Source organism: Pinus tabuliformis, chromosome Q (genome assembly GCF_031772625.1).
Source record: "Pinus tabuliformis cultivar Carrire ecotype Pingquan chromosome Q, CPIR1, whole genome shotgun sequence".
NCBI classification, from domain to species: Eukaryota; Viridiplantae; Streptophyta; class Pinopsida; order Pinales; family Pinaceae; genus Pinus; species Pinus tabuliformis.
The window spans coordinates 377,831,709-377,854,834 of NC_142296.1; the positions used below are offsets into that span (position 1 = coordinate 377,831,709).

The following is a 23,126-nucleotide window of genomic DNA, read 5'->3' on the forward strand; positions in this document are numbered from 1 at the left end:
ATGTAGGAGCTCTTAGCACTATAGCCAATACTCATCAATTGCAGGATTTCAATGATCTAGTGCAAAAGGAAAGGGAAAATGCAGAGGAAACGTACCCGGATGCGGGTGTCAACAACGGCATTTAAATGAAAAGATGGATCGCTGGCGGGTTGGGAAGCCATCTGGCTAAGTGCTTCATCCTGAGAGCTCACCGCAGATGGATTAAAAACACCTTGTAGGTGACATTTATTGACTCTGAAAGCTATGAAGAGCTCACTTCCTTCAACACCATGGCCCCTCCAAACCGTTTTGTTACTCCTCCCCTTCTCCATGGCGTTTGTCCTTCGCAAGCGGTTGAACTGTGTTTTAGAACTGCTACAGGCAGTCACTGCCTAATTCTCCCTTGTCAAGATTTTGGTAATGGTTTTCATTTTTCACATTCGTGTCATTGTCTTCTTGATTATGGTTCGCCCACCCCTGCTCCCACTCATCATCGCCTTCATTCCAATTCTTCCGCTATCAATTCAGCCATGGCTCGCCTTAGGCACAACATGCGCAGTAGGCATGGAGGTTCGCATGGAGGTTTTACCCACTCGCGAGCTTCTACCAGTTCCACCTCTGACTCCCTAGACTCAACTACTGAATTTCCCAACTTGGTCATTAACCCCACTTATAGCTACCCGAATACCAGAAGTGGGAGAGGTTGGAGGGACAATGCTGTCCACACTATGGATATCCCACTCCCTCCTCTTTTTGGCCCTCACAACACACAATCGCGTTTCTGCAGTTCACTAAACAGGCCTACAATCACTGCTACCATCACAATTTCTTTCAAGGAAGAGTCTACGACGCAAGCTACTCTGTCCAGTCGTGGGAACAAGCAGAACAGGGAAGAGACAGGTAGTCATGGGATCGGCAACAAGCAGCAAGGTGAAAGCAGTAAGGCTCTGCATGACAAAGATAAATCTGGGGACGCTGGTAAGTGACAGATGGATGTTGAAGGCACTATAGATTCTCCAACTGTTCAAGGTTGCAACGCATCTCAAGAGGATGACGATTGGTATTAGTTTTCCTTCCAAACTGAGGAAGAGCCAGCTTCGGTGGAACCACCAGCCTAACACGTGGCCTCATGCAAAGGTCTCCGGCTCCCAGGTGGATTCATCTCACTTTTTGTGGTTTTTGGTCTCTCGCAAAGGTGTCTGGCTTCCAAGCGGATATGTTTCTATGATTCTTGGTTTTGTGGTCTGGATGTGTTTTGTCTTCACGCCAAGTGTCTTGAATTCTCTAGTTGACTCTCTGCTAGGTGGAAATGGCATACTGTTACTTGGTTATGTCCCTATGTTTTTGGTTCAGGATTGCATTCCTCTTTGTTCATTTTGGAAAACCAAGGTCTACTTTCAAATAGTTATTCTAGTTCAATGGCTGGTTTCCCCCATAACAGGGGCAGTCTTCAAAGCTTCTTGGACTGGTTTCCTCTCTGTTGGGGAAGTCCAACACCAACAGTTGCATTTTGTGATGATGACTGATGCTTAACATCTCTAAGATCAGGTTTCTCTGTATCTTTTTTGTATTACAAAAGTGTCCCCTTTATCCTCCCGAAGTCTATAATCGAAGCCGCACTTGCCGTAAGCTGCCACAAAGGTTGTTGCATTAATTGAAGTATGTGTTATATGTTTTGGATGGTCTATGTTGTATCGATAAATTTTCAAGTGTGTGATCATAGTGAAGTTTTATCACTATTCACATAAGTTCCACTAAATCCCACACAGCTAAATTTCGGAGTTTCCTTAGCAACCTAGCCTCATCCAACTTTCCTGAACTACATACTTCACATATGTAACCCTCAAGCTTTTCTGTTGCTTGTTCGAACCGTGCAATATGCAAAAATCCCAACCTCCCTTACCATTCAAAAATGCGCAGTGGTTTCCTCCAGTGTCCTTCCCTCAGCTGGAACCCACTGTCTCCAAAAACTGTGTAGTTTTGTCCCTTGACTACCCAGTCTACCTTGCATCCTGAAATTGCATAGATGTGTCCTCCCAGGGCCTCGTCCCAAGTAGTGCCTTACATCCTAAAACTGTGTAAATGTGTCCTCCCAAGGCCTCATCCTGCAACAGTCACTGCCCATTGAAACTACACAATTATGTCTCTCACGGGCCACAAAGAAAGATGACATGATAGATGACTCTCAAGGAGTTGAGGAGAAAAATAAGAAAACCAAGAAACCTAAGGTATGATAGAATATTAGGGCCGCATGAAGACTCCATCTGATGCATAACCCTTTGGAGGCTAGGTATGGAAAACAAAGCACGTATTTTGAAATACACCTCTTAATGTAGCTTAAAAGTTTGCTTATCATTGTCGTATCATTCCGTCTTCAATGAAATTCATGGTTCCAAGAACTGAAAGTCATTCCATGTGTTTGATCTACGTGTCTTGCTCCTTTTCACTTGTTTATTACATAGCTTAGAAGATGAAGAGTATTAGCACTTCTTTATTTAAGCTACTGAGGTTGTGACCAACATGATCTTATGACTAACCAGGCACGATGCAAGACATCCTAAGTGGGATGAAAGATGTTTGATGATATGTATGTAGTCAGTACACTCCTCTGCATTAATCCTTGCTTTGTATCTTGCATGTACCCTCACCGCTTGTCAGATTTGGCTACCTGCCGATGGATTCTGAGCTTAAAACACAGTTCTGCCAACGACTTTGTCTACACACGACACACCATATATAACAATATTTTCGTTAATCAATGGATCGCCATCGATCTTTATAGTGATCGATGGTCAATCAACAATCTCGTAACACAGGAATTAAGCCATCATCGCATATATATACGGATAACATGAAAAGGAATTATTACATATACACACACGGAAATCCACACAATATCAACACTGAACACACTTTATATTATACACGATATGATTACTGATCTAAGGCATTTCAGCCTTGGGAGAAAATTCCCCTTCAACTGCATTTTGATCACTCTGTTCTCACAAATTTACTTTGTTCTCACTCTTTCCTATTGAACACGCGGGTTCATCATTTATAAACACATTGGATCAGATCACTGAAAGGATCCGATCAAATCCTCTCCATGAATCACTCAACTGTCCCCAATTCTCTCTACATGCATACATACATATGGTAGATTACATTAAATAAGTCTTCTAGAGACTTTATCAATTCCATCAAACTAGCTCTATTTTAATAGAAATGTCCCATGTTTACTCCGATGGTCCACGTCATCCTCCTTGCTCCACTTTGGATTCCTTGTTTGATTAAGAGTGTCGAATGCTCCTGCATTAGGCTCAAGGATGTCATGTTTGCTCTAGGCCTAAAGAAAAATATCATCTTTGTTGCAATTTTGGAAGACCATGGTTGTGAAGTGATATTAATCAAAGGAAAAGCATTCCTAAGACACATAGCCACGAGACAAGTGAAGCAGATCGGGGTTCGTGTGAAGAACCTGCATAATCTAGATGTGGAACACTATGTTGCATTAAGCACTAAGGCAGAGAAAGTGCAAGTCGCAATGTCGATGAACTTTGGCACAAAATACTTGGCCATTTGCATCATGACACCTCGAATATTATACAACAAATAACCACTAGCCTCCCCAAAGGCACACTTAAGTAGTAGGATGTATGTGTAGGTTTTAATCTCGTATAAAAATTACCTGCATACAAATTCTAAAACACAGAAAATAAACAATACGAGAGCATAACACATAAAACACATATACACAGAGTTTTTCCCCTGGATCTCGAAACCGGGACTACCAGCTTGATTTTTTCATTATGTTCCTTTCAATGTTATAATACATATTTATACATGACGAAGCATCCAATACCATGGACTGAAAACCATTGCATCTAATACCATGGACCGAAAACCATCACGTCTAAAAACATGTGCAAAAATCATGCACAAAACCATAGGTGGGTCTGCCCATCCTAACATAGGGTCCAAAACCAAAATTTTCCAGGGCGCTGTCCCAGACCCCATAAAGTGGGGTTACAGGTACACCTCAAACCCCCTGTGACCCCCCACTACACAATCGGTGCAACGAAGGCGGGCTCCTCCCTCCCTCTAACCCCCTGGTTAACTATTTGGGCTAGTCGTGGAAAGAATATAACACAACCCAACATTATGCAAAGGATGTACATTGCGGAAGTACATAAAATCCACATTCCATGATCGGGACAACAAAGCACATGCAGTCCTAGAAAGGATCCACTATCATGTTTATGGACATTTCTTGACAACCTCCACTGCCATATACAAATATTTTGTCATTTTTATTTATGACTTCTCACAGAAATGTTGGATCTTCTTCATGTGGAAGAAAGATGAGACATTATCCAAGTTCGTATAATTCAAGGCACTACCCAGTCTACCTTGCATCCTGAAACTGCATGGATGTGTCCTCCTAGCGCCTACTCCCATAGAAGTGGCTTGCATCCTAAAACTATGTAAATGTGTCCCCCCAGGGCCTCATCCCGCAACAGTCATTACCCGCTGAAACTACACAATTATGTCTCTCAGGGGCCATGAAGAATGATGACATGATAAATGACTCTCAAGGAGCTAAGGAGAAAAATAAGAACACTGAGAAACCGAAGGTATGAGAGAATATCAGTACCGCATGAAGAATCCATCTGATGCATAACCCTTTGGAGGCTAGGTATGGAAAACAAAGCACATCTTTTGAAATACACCTCTTAGTGTATCTTAAAATATTTCTTATCATTGTTGAATCATTCTGTCTTCAATGACATGCATGGTTGCAAGAACTAAAAGTCATTCCATGTGTTTCCTCTTCATGTCTTTCTCTCTTTCACTTGTTTATTACATAACTTAGAAGATGAAGAGTATTACCATTTGTTTATTTAAGCTAGGAAGGTTGTGACCAACGTGATCTTATGACTAACCAGGATGGAGGACCATATTTCTTCAATGCAGCAGGGCTATACCTAAGAGGATGGATCGAGCACTTTAACCCGGACAAAGAAGATCTGAGTTGGGCCCCGGTGTGGTTGCGCCTTTATTCTCTCCCTCTGGAGTGTTGGGACGAAGACTATTTGCGAGACATTGGGAATGGTTTAGGCGAATTCATCAAAGTGGCCTCAACGGAAAATGAGCTGCTTTAAGTTCCCGGCTAGGTGGTCTCCCTTATAATGTTGAGGCAGAGAATTTTGAGCCTTCAACAGGTACACAGACACAACTCACAACTATCGTGTGTACTCTCCATCTCTCAAGATGACAATGGTCACAAGAGATGTGAAGTTTGATGAGGAGAAGGCAATGAGGTGTTCTCCTGAGAGGGAGCTTCAATTGCAGCCTGATCAGGAGCTTTTGGCTCCAAAGGAAGAACCTCAGGAAGTTGTGGAGTAGCCACAAGAAAAGGAGCAGAGAGTGGAGACATCCAGAGAAGGAAGGAAGCAGACCAGGGAAGTTAACAAATTATTGCAGGATTCTCGAGAGAATGTGGGAGCACCCACATCACAGTGAAAGAAAAGGAGGTCATAGGATCAGTACACTGGGTAAATGGCTTTGATGAGTGAGCTAGTTGAGACATAAACATCTTCATTCGAGGAAGGAGTGCAATAACCAATATGGGTTGATGTTATGGTAGAGGAATATGATTCCATTGTTAGAAACAATGTTTTGGAATTGGTCCAAAGACCAACAAACACATCAGTGGTTGGTTCGAGATGGCTTTATAAGATAAATCATGCAGAAGATGGGAGCATAGAGAAACACAAGGCCTTATTTGTGGCCAAGGGGTTCTGTCGGGTGGAGGGAATTGACTATGAGGAGGCCTTTGCTCCAGTAGCAAGGTACTCATCCATCAAGTCAATTCTAGCACTGTTAGCACAGATGAGGTGGAAGATCCACCAAATTGATGTGAAGATAACATTCCTCAATGGAGTTATTGAGGAGGAGGTGTATATTGAGCAATCGAAGGGGTTTGAGACATTCAACAAAGAGTCGCATGTGTGCAGACTCAAGCGAGCGTTCTATGGACTCAAACAAGCACCCCGTGCTTGGTATACTAGGATCGATAACTATCTCACTATTTTGGGCTTCACCAAAATAGAGAACCATAGAATCCCATGGATTTGAAGAACCTGCAAGGATTCTAATTCCATTATCTCTAATAAGGAAATGAGCTTATTATTTCTCTTTGCTAAATTTCCAACCCATGAGTATACCTTGTTTGTTATTGTCTCAACATACAAATACTCAGGTATCTTTTTCAAAGCATATGATGCTACAAGTGCTTCAATATGTGAAATGCAATGAGTGCCAATCAAATTTGCTAAATCATTCTTTAGCAGTGTGACAAATCCATTTTCACATCCAACCATAGATGAAGCACCATCAGTCGAAACCGCTATTAGTTTCTCATTTTCCAACTACCTTGTTTCCTTTAAATTAACGATGGTATCATATATAGTCTTTCCTTTTCCACTAGGAACAATAATAATTTTCATAAATTGTGTGACTGGAGGGCCCAAACCTTTTAAATCTAGATATGTAGAATACACAACAAGGTGTTGTTCCAAACCATTGTCTATACTTTCATCTAACATTAGAGAGAAAAAGGGATTTTCTAACACTTTTCTAGTTTGCACCTCTTCAAGATAATTTGATATAGAGTGAATGAATTTAGTAGCTTCTTTCTATTTATGTAGGAAGAATACTCCACTCGAGAAGGCATATTAGGCGTCTGTAGATGCATTTGAATATGACAAAGATCTTCATAAGTAAAAATTGAAATATCTTTTTTTGCAATAAAATATGCTAACTAAATGGTAGTTCTGACCATTTCCTTATTAGCCTCACTTATAGCCACTATGTGTTCTTTAATGGGATTTTCAAACCTTTCAGTGTCATACAAATTTCTTTGAGTTGATGTTTGATGAATAATGGATTTTGCATGAGTTCTCACAACATCATATTGAATCGTATTAAATCCATCTCCAATACCCCATGGACCTTGAGCCTTGTATTTCTCACAAATTTTACACTTCATATGAGTCTTGTGATATTCAACGTTGATACTATACACCCAAGGATGTTTTATCATCCACTCTTCTCGGAATTCACGTTTTGAGAAGGCCTTCCTCCTCGAACCACTAGATCCACCGTCATGTCCTTCCTTTTTATTGCCAAGAATTTCTATATCAACAAAATACTCTTCATTCATATCTTCATTAGCATAATCATTCAAATGAGGCATATATGGAATATCTTTAACATTATAAGTCTTTGATGTTTTAAAATATACATAAAAAAATGTAGTTGATTGACTCTTCCTTTTTGGAGTCATTTCTATTTAAATAATTTACCTACATGCAAAACAATTACAATAAATCAAAATAATCAAATAAAGAGTGAAGGATTGATAGTCATTACATAAGTAAAGATGTCAAGATAATAAGGTGTAATTACTAAAGAATAGTACATTCCACCTTGAAGTGTTTATGAATGTGGAATGAATTTTTTTATCTATTTGTAATAGTATAATTTTATTAGTCACTCAAATTACATTTTGGTAATTTATGATGATAAAATCCCTTCAATAAATATGATATTTATTATGGTTCATTAGATTTCTTTGTTTTGATGAATTCTCCTTAAAAAATTACTAGACACTACCTATAGTACAATGATTACTTACTATGAAATATATACACTACCTATAGTACAACAAGTAGATCAATAATAAGTCAATTCAAAAAAGCAACTTCAAACAGAACCTTAACCTATGTAAAATAACATAACATTTTAAAATTCTTATGGAATTTAACATTCTTAAACCTATAAGAAATCAAATTAAGTTAAATATATGTTTGTTATTAATAAATTTAACATAAAAGATTTAAATTAAAATATATTAAGTATTAAGAGCCCTGGGTTATGCATGGTTTGACTTCCAAGGAGCCTCCAGTTGGTACCTTGGTTGTCGTATGCCTAGGGTTATGCATGGTTCCACTACCAAGGAGCCTCTAGTTGGAATCATTCCGTGGGAATATGGATCGGTTCTATGGTGCAGATGCCTCTTCCAAATGCAATGGTCGTGGTGTTAGATCCTGGTACATTGTGTGTCTTGAGGTGATCTCCCAGGGTTGTCGAGCCAGGAGTGTTAGTCTGTCGAGTCCTCAAATGGTTCATTTCTGTCTTTCTCTGTTATGGTTCTCTACCCACTACTTTACCTCGCCACAATTTGCCTTTGATCAAGTTGCCCACTTCTGGTTGCCTTCGAAATTGGTTCTTTTCAGTGGTATAACACGATGTGCGTTGAGACACAGTCTCTGTTTTCAGAAAGGGTTTCTAGCTTGGATAGTCTCTTCAGGTAAGCGCATATTCATTTTAGGTGTTAAACTTAAATAGTTTCTGAGTTTTATAGCTTTTCTCTTGTTTTGTCATCACATACTCATCTTGTTTTCTACTTGAATGTGCAACCCTAGTTGGCTATGGTGTGGGTCTTCGGAGTCATGCTGAATTGCGGTTGGGTCTACTAGTTTCTTGGCGCCCACTACCAGGTATGTGTTTGTTTGTTGAACTAGGCTAGGGATATTAGTTAACATCCTTCATCTGTGAACTGGAAAGAATACTATCCTTGTAATGTATTTTTAAAAGGTTTCTCTGGCCTAAGGCTGAGGGTTTTGTTATAATAACTCATAGGGATTGGGCCGAACTTAGAGGAATAATTCCTCGTTTTCAGACTTTTGGTTTTGGTTATGAAATTTCAGTCTTGTTGCCAAGAATGGGCTTGTGTTAAGTTATTGATCTATTAAAGCCATGAGACTAGGGTTTTTGTGATGGGCATTAAGGGCACGAGGCCCAATGGCTGCAGAGTACATACTCATTTATTCATGGGTGGCGGGAGATAGATATTAAGACCCTCATTCTTATGAAAAGTGGGAGACATACATGGGAAATAGCAGGAAACAACGGGCTAGGCCATCTTAAAATGGAAACAAGACCGTTGAAACCACCGAAACTTTTTTGGTGTAGAGGCCGAAAATCTTTTTGGTGCTAAATTGTTTTAGTTTTTATATGTTGGGGCTTTCACTGTTATTTTGCAAAGGAACTCGAAGCCGAGCTAGAAGTTTCAAGGAAGACAGCAAAGGGTTTATTTTCCATAGGTATTTTCCGTTTGATGTATTTCCCTTGCAAAGATGTTGGCCTTAAGAAGTATTCTCTGCCACGAATTTAAAGAGTTTTTAGCTGCACTATCTCTAACTTCAAATAAAAAGCAGGATCTGTGATAATCTGATTTCTTCATATTGAAGAAATGTTTTGCAAAATTTGTCTTTCCTATGCCACCTAACCCCACTATCCCCAATATCTGAGATTTCCCCCTTTGCTGTTGCTGCAACAGGACTGTCTCTTCAAAATCTTGAAGCTTAAAATTCAAGCTTGTTGGATAGTCAGCCACGGGCAACTCTGGCTTTTTCACTATTTCCGACAGACATTTAACCCTTTCGTCCTGAATTTGAGTGTAAATTTAGGGCAATAATGTTTATTAGGGCATAATGTTGTTTCTCTTTGTAAATTTATTAAATAACTTGGTGTTATATGGAATCTCGTTACATATAACATAGTTTTGAGCACTCATTGTTAGGTTGGACATGGAAGCCTGGTTCGATATGCTGAAAACCATCTACGAGGTTGAGATGACACTGAGTACATTGACTTTTAATCATTTAATGATGGCCCATTTTACGCTCAATAGGTATAAAGAGATCATGAGGATTTTCAAGTAAATGTTAGAGAAATTCCACGTCTTTGATCCACCTAATAAGTATGAGGAGGTTATGAAACGTTTCAGCGAAATGTTAGAAAAATGTCACGAGGCTGATCCATCTACATATGCTACTACAGACCTCCAAAGCAGCACCCCCCAGAATCCCACGTCTCCTCTCGAATGGTTTTGATGGAGTTGGTTGTTTTTGGATGTGTTTTGTTCATCTTACCTTATTGTTGAGTCAACAAGTTATTTCTCGTGTTTCCAGCAGTACTCGATTTATTTCCATGGAAGAAACTTATAATTTGCTACATTTGAATCATGGATTATGAGACAAATTTGTGATAATCCAATTTACTATCTCAATCTAAATTTTCGGTGGCTTTTCTGCATTATTATTGGCCCCTCGAAGGGTATTGAGGTTTCGTTTTGTTTATCAATGGGAACCTTGTATTCTGGGGACCTTTATACTTACATAACTACTCATTCTCAATCTGTTGTGGGTTTTTCTATGGTTTGCTCATAAACACATTTTAAAAATTTAGGTTGCACCAATTTTGTGGCCTCCCGGTCTTCCATGAGTTCAACACAAAATGGGCAGAATTGAAGTTGGTAGTACATGGAAGGTCTATTCCCATCTTTATTGTCGTCTCTCAGGATGGTTATGTATAGATGGAAAAAATGGTTTATGAAGTTTTTTGGACAATGGAAAGGAGGAGAGCTTCAAAGATGCAACAATCTGCACGAAGTGGTTTTTGAGAAAAGAATTGTTTTAAATGATGCCATATTTCCCTCTCTGAAACCTCTTCCCACACTTCTCATGCAAGATATGCTTGTAAGTTCCTTTATATGTTCAAACTAAACAACATAGCATTTTATATTTAAGTATTGTAACCATGATTTGGGTTTTCAATTTTATGTCATCAGCCCCTCTCTAGGCACTTGGGTTTTCTTTGAAGTACATTTCTATAAATTAACATATACATTAGCCAAACCTATTTAAATTTATTTTGGATATTTAGAGTTACAACAATGCATACATCGACCATTTGTGTGAACTCAAGATAGATATTCATCCTCGAGTTTCCTATGTCTAGGTGCATTCTAGATCTTGATTTACATGAGATTGTGTTAGTTTCCTTATTTAATGTGCCATGAAAGAGATGATGGCTCATCTCATTTCCATGAATGTTTTAGAAGAGACCTATTCTCTTTTGGTGCAAACATCATACTGGTTAGATGTATCTGAGTTTACAAATTTTCTAACATGGATCTGAAATTTCACTTGGGAATTGGAAAAATGTAAATTTATTTCAACCTGAAGATAGTGTTAATCCCCAAATACAAGGAAGGAATTGGACCTTCTTTTTTATTCTTAGGACTATTGGATTTTGTCTCTTGAAATTGATTTCTGAAACTAGTTCTGATCTCAAAACATTTTATTAAATTCCTTGGAATATTATGGAGGATATTTATAAAAACATTTGAGTACAATCGGAGCTAAATTTATTAGTGACATTCATACTGGAAGATTACCAACACTAATTCTACTACAAGTTTCCCTATCTCATTTTTCTAACATATGGGTTCACAATATTCTCCATACTTTTACCCATGTTATCATCTAGTTTTTTCTTAAAACATTTGGCCTCAAAGTACCTATTTCTCTATCTATCATTGGGTAGTGAATTTAGGTCATCTAGTCTAGATTTGGGGGACATATATTTCAATAGTATGGAAATATTGATTGAGTTAGGTGCTTGTCTTTTCATTGTATCTATTTTCAATGTTTAGAACTTAGTGACATCAACATTATCATTTTGGTACTAGTTGTTTGGTATGCAATAGTCTTGATATATACTCTTTTCCATTCCTAGTAGAGTAGTGCAAAGGTTTCAGCATGTTTACACCAAATATATTTGTCAATTTTAAAAGGCATGGGGCCACATGAAAAACAGGGTTAAAATCTCATCTTTTTTCAATGTTTTGCAAAAGTTGTCTTTCCTACGCCACCTAACCCCACTATCCCCAATATCTGAGATTTCCCCCTTTGTTGTTGCTGCAACAGGACTATCTCTTCAAAATATTGAAGCTTAAAATTCAAGCCTGTTGGATAGTCGGCCACGGGCAACTCTGGCTTTTTCACTATTTTCGACAGACATTTAACCACCTTATCTAGCAGCTCCATCTCCAGATCCTTGCTAGTTATTCAGAAGAAAATAAATATAACAGTGAGAAACAAACGTCTATGTCTATTTATCAAACATAAAATACTATCATTGATAGTGAAGGTTGAGTTTTCACCCAGTATTGCACGCCTCCAGCTCGAAACCACTAATGTCTGCAACACGAAAAAGTGAATTTCTCCAATCTTCAATAGTCTTGGAGTCAAATCGTGGCTTCTCTTCATTAGTTTGAGTCACTTGATATCCACCATTCTAGGAGATGCACTGGGATGATCTTTTGCTTGGATATGTGATCATGTGTTTGGCACTAGACTCTAATTCGTTAGCATGAAATAGGTTCGAGAGGGGTGTTATGGAAATATGATTGATTCTCCTCTGAACATCTCAAATCTGCATAAATCTGCGCATAGGTATAATACCAAGCCATGATATTTGTAGCTTGGGTCTTTGAGAAGTATGAGGCATGAAATTGGCATTATTTGGTTTAATCCCACACCAACATTTACTCATGAATTGATGAAACCAGAGCTCATGGGCATTCACTGCATTGTCATTCATTTGAATTCACTTATTCCATGTGTGGTTAACTATATTGGAGGGTTAAACATAATTCTAAGTTTTTATACCCTCTCTGCCACCAGTGCTCTACATTATTTTATGTCTTTTCATTTTCCAAGCATATTTTAGGGTTCTTTATTGCATATTGGTGCTCTTCTAAGGCAACACACCATATCGCTTCATCTACCATAATAATTCTTTGGACTCCGATTAGTAGTTTCCATGCATGCTTAATATGCTTCATATGCATTGCTTTTCAAATGTTGATTTCACAGTTTAATATAAACTGGTGATAATTTATTTAAATATTTTATATACAAAATGATGCTTGTTTGTTAGGAACACTGTTTGTTTTTTGAGCACCATATATGGAACCTCGTTGGTTTCAATCCATAATTGTAGAGAGTCAACCAACCAGACTTTCATTTAATTTTCTAAAATCTCTCACTTTAATCCAACTTCCGAATGTTGTTATATAAATGATCGAACAAACACTAACTGTGGCAACAAACTATCTTGAGGCATTATCTGGGCAGCAAATCATCCCTGAGACATTATCTGAGGCATTGGCCTATCTCTAAGGCATTATCTATAGCAGCACATTAAATCTGAGGCTTCACTGTGGCAACAATATGTCTATGAAGCAATTCTGGGATAGAAAGATACCTTTGAGGCACTGTTGATGACAACAGATCATCCCTGAGGTATCAATTGTGGCAGCGAACCACCTATAAGGGATTGTTTGTGGCAACGAATCACCCCTAAGGTTTTTATGTGGCAGCAAATCATCTTGAGGTATGGTCTGGGGTTTTGAGGCAAGCAAGGTCTGGTTTGGAGTTGATTGTGGCTGCAATGAGATAGTGAAGTAATGTTTATAGGCAGCAAGGAGATATTCTACAGAGATTACTTTGCATTATGCGACAACAATTTAAGACAATGCATTACCCTTTGTAATATAATCCAGAGAACTCCTCAATGAAATTAGTATTACATGCATAGAAGTTTAAACCAACATATTTTAGAATAATTTTATGGTTTTACACGTTGTCATATATTTCAACATTTATTTATGTAATGATCCTAACGAGTGTCCACAAACTTTTCTTCGTAGATTTCTATTACATTATTCTATACAAAATGGCAGACCAGGTATTTATGTTGCTTTTGGTATTTGTATTATTTATGTTGTTGATTTAGTTAGAGGTTGGATTTTTTTTTAGAAATAACTTTAAAATGATACTTCAAAAGTTTGTTTGTGACTAGTTAAATGCTTGTCAGAACACTCTGATAAGCTTGCCTCAAAGTGTTGGACAGATCTTCAATGCTCACTCAACACATATTTGGTGTTACCGATTCTATTTTCTTATCGGTTTTTTGATCAAGGTTTTCTTATTTTTATGTTATTATGTGTTTTTTTAAGAATGTACCCATGGGTGTTACTGATGCTACTATGGGGGGTTCAATGATATTCACTACTTTCATGGAAATGTTAACAAATGCACGAGGGCAAGACGCTGCTATGATGATGCATGAGGTAAGCTTGAATATTGTCTTTTATATGTTCAATTATCTTATATTCCTTATTATATTATGCTAATTTATGTTTGTGGAATGCAGGCAATTGCTAAAGTCATTCCAACCCCAAAACACCTTATAAAACATCTAAGGTAATGATAGTGGTAAAACTTGTTCAATATTTTTGTGCATTTAGTTAACTTATTTCACTATATATATTTATTAATATTTGTGTTTTTACTAAGCGTGCATTTTGTTGGCATGCAGGATTCATTTATGCCCCTCAATACAACCAATGTTGGCATGCAGGGATCATTAATGCCCCCATATACATCTAATGTTATGCAAGATGTAAGATTCAACCATTTATTTATGTGAGTTTGATTATGTTATTTGTTGAGAAATCTAGGGCATATATTTAATAAAGTTTTTGCACAACGACTCCATGATTTATGAGGTGTTACGAAGAGCTACATCATGCCTTCAAATGGATCACCCCATATGTTTTTTTCTTCTTGTACATACAATACTATTTTAACAAGTAACCCAAGCAATATGTTATTCCAAAACATGATGTCAAGTTACTTTTTTAGGGTTTTTATGTAATCAAGAGGCCTTTTTAGGGTTTCTTAAATTCAAACATTAGATCATACTCTTTTCCCTTTATGTCATTCTAGAGTTTATCCCATGCCCTAGAAATCAAATCATAGGGAACAAATACCTTAAGATTAAGGTTTCTAAATACTAGGGTATTTCTTAAAATATAAACCCATAAATTCAACCCTACTACATCTTATGATGGACCCTTTAAAAGAAAATTATTATACATACCTCATGGACACCTATCTGTACTGATTAGTATTTTGGTTGCCATGATTATTTGCAACTTTACACTACATTTCATTGATCATTTGCCACCTTCATGACCTTCTTTTAATGAGTCTTCCGAGATATTGTCATTCTATAATGGGACTTGCTTCTTCATGTGTTCATGAAACCCATGCCTCAGTCATAACAAAAATAATCTTCTTTTTCCTTTTTTTACATAAATTACATAGAATTGTGATTAGATATGTCATTATGAAGACCGAACCTAGTTACATATTTCAACATTATTCATCTGTTATTCCATCTTATTATTTATATTTGTGCCTTGCAGGATGTTTCTAGGGTGACTCCAACAAGTATACAATCTATTGGTATAGAGGGTCATGTTATGCCATCTACACCTAGACCAGAACCCCATAACATGCCCTTTACACAATCTGTTGGTATAGAGGGTCATGTTATGCCATCTACACCTAGACCAGAACCCCATAACATGCCCTTTACACAATCTGTTGGTATAGAGGGTCATGTTATGCCATCTACACCTAGACCAGAACCCCATAACATGCCCTCTACATCAAATGTGGGTCTAGTCAGCATTCTCCCACCAGGACCAGAACAAGTTTCTTTGAGGAGTCTTATAGACTCACAAACAAGAATGTTAAGGCTCCTACCAGATATTCCTACAAATGTTCAAATCAGACAAGAAATAATTGAACAAATTCAGTTATGGGAAATGTCATTGTTGGAGAGTGTAGCTCTTGCAAGAGATCAACAGGTAAATTTTTTTTTTTTTTTTTTTATAATTTCATTTGTTATGTTTAGGATCATTATTTTAGATATGAAAAATAGTTTCATATTTTGGTTGGGTTCTTAATAGTTCCACAATTTCATTGTAAATGCAGGAAGTAAGTGACACAGTGCCTAATGTATCTATAAGGGAACCTTCCTCAATCCCCAAGACTACAACAATATCATCGGTGACCACAAAAGGAATGCAAGAAGTTACAATCTTGCTCACTTCAGAAGGAAATGTCTTGAAGGATGAAACAGGGCTGAAATTTTATCACTTTATTTTTCGTCGTGCAGAAGAATTATTTGGAAATACCATCCAAATGGATTGGAGGAAACAAGCCAATGCCAAAAAAGAGGAACTATTTAAAGATGTAGTAATAGCATTTGGTAATCCTGGATTTGATAAGGAACTTATTTTACAGATTGCAAGTAAATACATGCACTCAAAGAGGTCCAATTTAAGGACAAAGTTGACAAAAAACTTGATGTATCCACGTCCAGCTTGGATCACAGACCAAGTGACGTGGGATGAACTTATGAAAGATGCCAAGTTTAAGAGGAAAGTCCTTAGAAATCCAAACTATACGCCATCTGCACAAGGAGGAGCTAAGAGATGCCTACGAGATACAAGAAAAGCAACCCAAGCTAGGGTGTCAAAAATTGGATCTCACAAATTAGGCTCTGGTGGATATAATAGTATTCGTGGTGGTATGGTAAGTGATATTTCCATCTATTATATTTTCTATTTTAGGCAAAGTAACCATGGTCACGTTGAGTTAATTGTATCTTATTAGTTATTTTACCTTATAGATATGATTATCTTTGTTAATGTAGGTTCACCAGTTTCAAAAGGAAGCTTCAGAGGAAGACCTAAAATATGTTGTATTACATGGTTCCCAAGGTCTTCGCCAACACATGATAAATCGAGGGGAAAAAATAATTACTGGTTATGGATCCAAGGTTAGTTGTTTATAATATTATATGAATAATGCAATAAATCAATTGGAGGTTTTAATGTTATTATAACAAGTTAAAGTGTGTTGTGTATAGGAATCAAGTGAAACATCTGGGAGTGAGCATGGGGAGGAGATACAAGCACATGATGATTTGCTTGTTGCACAAAATCATCCAATAGTCATTCCTGAACCTTGGCAGGAAACCATTGTTGAATTTCAGCGAATGGGAGACAGAAATAATGAGGAGGGTGTTCAATGTGATGAGCATTCCACACCCACAATTAATGTAGCGCCTCCCAAAAAGAGGACAAAAAGGATTGATATGTGTTAAATTTTAATAACTTGAATGTGCATCGCTCTAGCTTCTAAGGAGCGCACTAGGTTGTGAGGGTCCAAACATAAACTAATTATGTGTGCAACAAAACAAATTTTGAAGATACTTTGTTTTTTTGATGAGTACTTACATATTAAGGGCATCACTAAGACTGTTGCAGGTCCTAACTTGTATTATTTGTTTGATTATGATCAATTTGATATGCTTATATTTGTGTTGTATGTAGATGACCTGGTCCTAAAAGTTAGTTAAAAAAATTCTATCCCATGGTGCAAGAAGAAACTGGCAAGTGAAGTTGACATGAAGGATATACACCTCATGTGTTATTTCTTGGTCTTGGAGGTTTGGCTGAGTTGAGGTGAGGTGGTCCTCGAATAGGGGTAAGTAAGCAATTGAGATTCTGAAGAAGTTTCGGATAATGGACAATAAACCATAGGCTACTTTTATGATACATATTTTGAAGTTATCAATAGATTAAGATTCAAATTTGGTTGATTCGTCAGCGTACAAAAAGTATATAGGTTCCCTAACATATTTGGTAGAATTTAGCAGTCAAATTGCTGTGTGCATGAGATCCCTTGTCTCACAAACAAGGGGGGCTCAGACACCAATTTATTGTCCAGCTTGGCTGCTAATATATGGTTGAGCTGAGGTTGCTACAAATATGCTCCATGGTCTGAGGTATGCGAGGTACTTAAAGGGCACACTGGCACAGTGCTTTGAGCTGCTGCATGCTTTAGTGGATTTTGATAGGGCCAGAGATGTAGGTGGCAGGAAGAGTGATTCATGGTTTTTTTTCAGCTTGGGTTCAAATATAATATCTTTGTTAGGATGGGATACCCATGTGTGCAAGTTGAAGAAGTCCCTTTCTGGGCTAAAGTAGCCTCTTGTGCTTGGTACTCATGGATTTATGAGTACTTACAGATTATGGGCATCACTAAGACCGTTGCAGGTCCTAAATTTTATTATTTGTTTGATTATGATAAATTTGATATGCTTATATTTGTGTTGTATGTAGATTACCTGGTCCTAACAGTTAGTTTAAAAAACTCTATCCCATGGTGCAATAAGAAACTGGCAAGTGAAGTTGACATGTATTATTTCTTGGTCTTGGAGGTTTGGCTGAGTTGAGGTGAGCTGGTCCTCGAACACGGGTAAGTAAGCAAATGAGATTTTCAGTAGATTCAGATTCAGATTTGGTTGATTCGTCAATGTACAAAAAGTAGATAGGTTCCCTAACATGTATGGTAGACTTTAGCAGTCAAATTGCTATGTGGATGAGATCCCAATACATTGTCCTAGTCATCCCAGCTGTATAATGCACAGTTGTACCGTTGTAACACTAACATAGGCACCAGAAGCTATGCTACTAGAAAGGATTAAAAGTAAATTAGGATGCTAAGACCTTAATGTCTTTGCATGTCAAACACTGATACTTATTTCATTATTTACTTTTTAACCATCATATGCTGACCATTTTCGATGATGCTAAATTGAATGCTCTTTTTCCTGTTTCCTAGGGCATATTACCAGAGATCCTAGAAGAGTTACTGGCTGCCAGGAAAAGAGCCAAGGCAGACCTAAAGGTGGTGAAGTAAGTGCTTCCTATGTTCATGTTACATGCTTGTATTTTTTCCACTTAGCATCTCAGTTTTTAACTTCCTGTAATCTTGTTTAGGAGGCTAAAGATCCTTTTGAAAAGGCTGTCTTGGATGGCCGACAATTGGCTTTGAAGGTAATTATAGCTTTGTCAAGTCTGTATTAATTATGGCTTGGACATGGAATAAAAGTAAAACTAGGTATGCTGGTGAAACACATAAAATAGTTTTGACTGTGTGCACTTGCAGATAAGTGCGAATTCAGTTTATGGGTTTACTGGTGCCACTGTTGGGCAATTTCCCTGTTTGGAGATTTCGTCGAGTGTGACGAGCTATGGTAATTTCATAGTTCTTCCATGGAAAAAAAACATTAAATCCATGGACACCTTGATTCTCCCCTTGTTTTTCCTAGTTGTAATGTTATTGGTGCTTCTTTTACTTACAAGATAGAGATGCTTGCAGTCCTCTCTTATTCTATATATGCATGTATCAGCCATTCACATTGATTATTTTTGGGCATCAATTATATCCATGTAATTCTTTTCTTCCTCCTGGCATAATGTTTTGGGTATGAACTGTAATTGACAATCTTGTACAAATAAGATCGAGTTCTTGAATTGCATTAATTAGTCATGTGTACTTGTACAACTAAGATGATATGCTTAGGCCCTCTTATTATATTTTGATTACAAGTCCAGTTTGATCTTTTGACACATTCTCTGTTCCATCAGACAATATCGATTTTACATATTGTTTTAAAATTTCATATCATTAATCATCTCATTTTTTTTCCACCTGTCAGGCCGTCAAATGATAGAGCATACAAAGAGGCTAGTTGAAGAAAGGTTCATAATAGTTGGTGGTTACCAGTACAATGCTGAGGTAGGCTATTATTTAGCAACTAAAGGCATTTGTAACCTTTGAACTGGATCAGTAATGACAGGAAGTACACTTGTTGTATTGGTGATAGTCCAAGTTCTTGAAATCATAATGGGTGATCTGATCCTAACCAAGATTTCTACTGTAAATCTTGATATTATATTTTTATATTTGAATCTAGGTTGTATATGGAGATATAGATTCAGTTATGATACAGTTTGGTGTACCAAATATAGAAGAGGCCATGACGCTAGGGAGGGAAGCCTCAGATTATATTAGTGGTACATTTACAAAGGTACAGTGTCAAGAATTTTAAATATCTGTGAAGCCTCTAGAGTTGTTAATGATGTTTTTGTAGGGATGAATGTTTTAATATCACCTTTCTTTTTAAAACTAATCTTCTTTTGACATTCCACTTCCATGAGATCTTCGTAAATATGCACAGGACAAGATGATCAGTTATGCTTTTCTGTGGCTTATCTGCATCTGTTTGGTGCATCTTTGGCATCTAATCAGTGTGTTATCTAACATATGCTTTTATGCAGCCTATTAAACTAGAATTTGAAAAAATATACTACCCATTCTTGTTGATCAGCAAGAAAAGATATGCTGGGTTGTTGTGGACAAAGCCAGATGCTTATGACAAAATGGATACTAAAGGTGACAAACCTGATCTTTTTGTTTCAAAGATAGGCCTTAGTGTTTGTGAAGGCTCAAAATGCTCTTAGAAAAATAATTTATTTGATACCTTCTTAATTATTAAATATTCTTGATCTTTTAAGTATTCCATATCAACAGGCATTGAAACAATGCGAAGGGACAATTGCCTGCTGGTGAAGAACTTGGTTACAGAGTGCCTTCACAAAATACTCATTGATCGTGACATACCTGGTGCAGTGCAGTATGTCAAGAACACTATTTCTGACTTGTTAATGAATAGAATGGATTTGTCACTTTTGGTGATAACTAAGGTGAGAACAATGAATCCTTCTGCATGTTTATGACCAAATTTGTTTGACCATTTGTTACTTTTGAAATGGATAAAATATGATAGGGGGAAGAGGAGATTTACATTGCGAGCAAGTCACTTATTACATATTCCTGGTTTCAAGTGTTAGAAGTATATACTATATACCTAGTTGGGGCAGGCCATGGAAGTTTCGTTTTTAAGTCTGTCATGTTTCTTCTCCCTACATTCTGTACTTGGAAGGGATTCAGTCAATATTTACTGCTAGCAATGGGAGGAAGAAGTGTCAAGGGAGGCTCTTATACAATTGAAGAGAAACAAAACATGACAATATATAATATATCTACATTTTTAATCTCATGCTGAGAAAAATTGATTACTGTTTAGCTGCGGCAGAAACAGATGTTTGCAGGTCATATCCTTTATCAAGGCTATCAGCATATTCTTAAGGGCATTGTTGTTTGCCTGTGCTAACAATCTCTTTGTTGAGTCAAGGTCTGACAAAGACTGGAGATGACTATGCAGTCAAGGCAGCACATGTGGAACTAGCTGAGCGCATGTGGAAGGTAAATACTGGAAATAACTTCTCAGAACAAGTATAATGAATGGTGCAATGCCTTCTGGTTCCATTTCAATCCTATCTCTCTATTTTTATTACTGCAGTGCATCTAAAGACTCTTGTAATATTTTGCTTTTTATTGACAATGAGTCCATTGTTGGATTTTTTAAATTGATGTTGTGTTTTAAAGCCAAGTTGCCCTGGTTTACAGAGGGATGCTGCAACTCCTCCAACTGTGGGTGATCGTGTTCCATATGTCATCCTAAAGGCTGCAAAAGGTGCCAAGGTAATAATTAACCCGTTCTGTGCTCAGCATAAGTCTCGATATTGCACTAAAAAATGGTTATTTTAATTATTTTGTTGTGTTTTAAAGCCAAGTTGCCCCTGGTTTACAGAGGGATGCTTGCAACTGTGGGTGATCATGTTCCATATGTCATCATAAAGGCTGCAAAAGGTGCCAAGGTAATAATTAACCCCTTCTATGCTCAGCATAAGTCTCGATATTGCACTAAAAAATGATTATTTTAATTATTTTGTTATGTTTTATTTGGAGGCATAATTTACAGAGGGATTATGGATATAATGACTAATGTGTTTACTTGGGCTTAGGCATATGAGAAATCTGAGGATCCAATTTACGTACTGGAGAATAACATCCCTATTGATCCACAATATTATCTGGAGAATCAACTGAGCAAGGTGAAAGACCAAAGCATCATCACTTGCTGTTTATGCTCTTTTTGAAAATTTCACCTGTGTTTCAAATATATCTTGATAGATAGTAATTCTTTCCAGCTAAGTGTTTTTTATTAGTGCCTGTTTTTGCTCTGTAGCCGCTGTTGAGAATATTTGAGCCCATTTTGAAGAATGCAAGCAAGGAGCTTCTTCATGGTAGTCACACACGAGCAGTTTCCATATCAACTCCTTCAAATAGTGGAATTATGAAATTTGTCAAGAAACAACTCAGTTGTATTGGTTGTAAAACACCTATCAGGTATTTAGTTAATACAAGTAGAGGGTGTCCTGCATGTGGTTTCCTTGCTTATAGTAGTGCACAATTGAGAGTAACTATTATTTCAGTTTGGCACTTTAGAAAGCTACTAGGGTTCATCTTTTTGATGTGGAAAAATCTATGAGGTTGCATGATTCCATGCCTGCTCTCCTTGTAAGAAACTGTCTAGCTTTCTTATAATAAGAATGTCTGGTTAGGTTGCTTCATACTGAAATTCATGATGTTACCTGATTTCATGTTGCCATTGCAGCAAAGAAGATTAGACACTTTGTTCACATTGCAAAGGAAGAGAAGCAGAATTGTATCAGAAAACAGTTGCAAATGGTAAGCTGGTATTCTAATACCATTACTCTTTATTTGGAGAATTTAAAGTAGGCCTTGTGTCTATTGTTCTCACCTAGATTTTCTATCATATGACACTAATATTTGATCAATGTTAGTGAGGGAATTAGAAATGCTCTTTGGTAAACTATGGACACAATGTCAGCGGTGCCAAGGCTCTCTGCACCAAGATGTTCTTTGCACAAGGTTTTTGAATGCTATATTTACATAGTATTACATTTTCATAACATGATTTAAATTTACATTATGGATGTATTTTGTAACATTTGTGTGATCATGTATTTGTTTTTAATTAATAGGATGTTTTTTTTTTTTTTTTTTACAATTACTATCTCTTTTATACTTACATTGATGTCCTATCCTTATTGCAGTCGTGACTGCCCAATATTTTATCGTAGGAAGAAAGCTCAGAAAGACCTAACTGAAGCAGAGGTGCAACTAGAGCGCTGGCAGTTTTGAGGATGTTGCCTGTGTAGCTTGTAATTTTTTGTATTATCGAATATTTTGCGCTGGCAGTTTTGAGGATGCTGCCTGTGTAGCTTGTAATTTTTTGTATTATCGAATATTTTTGTTTTCCTGAATTTTCTCTGGTGTATGTTTCTCTGATTTAATGGACCAGGGAATTTATTTGGTCCCTGAATCAGGATGAAATTTTTTGTATTATCGAATATTTTGCGCTGGCAGTTTTGAGGATGCTGCCTGTGTAGCTTGTAATTTTTTGTATTATCGAATATTTTTGTTTTCCTGAATTTTCTCTGGTGTATGTTTCTCTGATTTAATGGACCAGGGAATTTATTTGGTCCCTGAATCAGGATGAGCATGGTTTATTTATTGTACAGTAATTGT

General features: G+C 37.2%; 1 protein-coding gene and 1 pseudogene across 1 annotated transcript in view; one reads left to right on the top strand and one right to left on the bottom strand.

Moving 5' to 3' along the window:
* The window catches only part of LOC149219743 (GDSL esterase/lipase At3g09930-like), a 52,179-nt gene that overhangs the window by 7,487 nt on the left and 21,566 nt on the right, over nucleotides 1-23,126 (bottom strand). The window lies entirely within an intron of this gene.
* Nucleotides 510-22,751, top strand: LOC149219744 (DNA polymerase delta catalytic subunit-like; annotated as a pseudogene).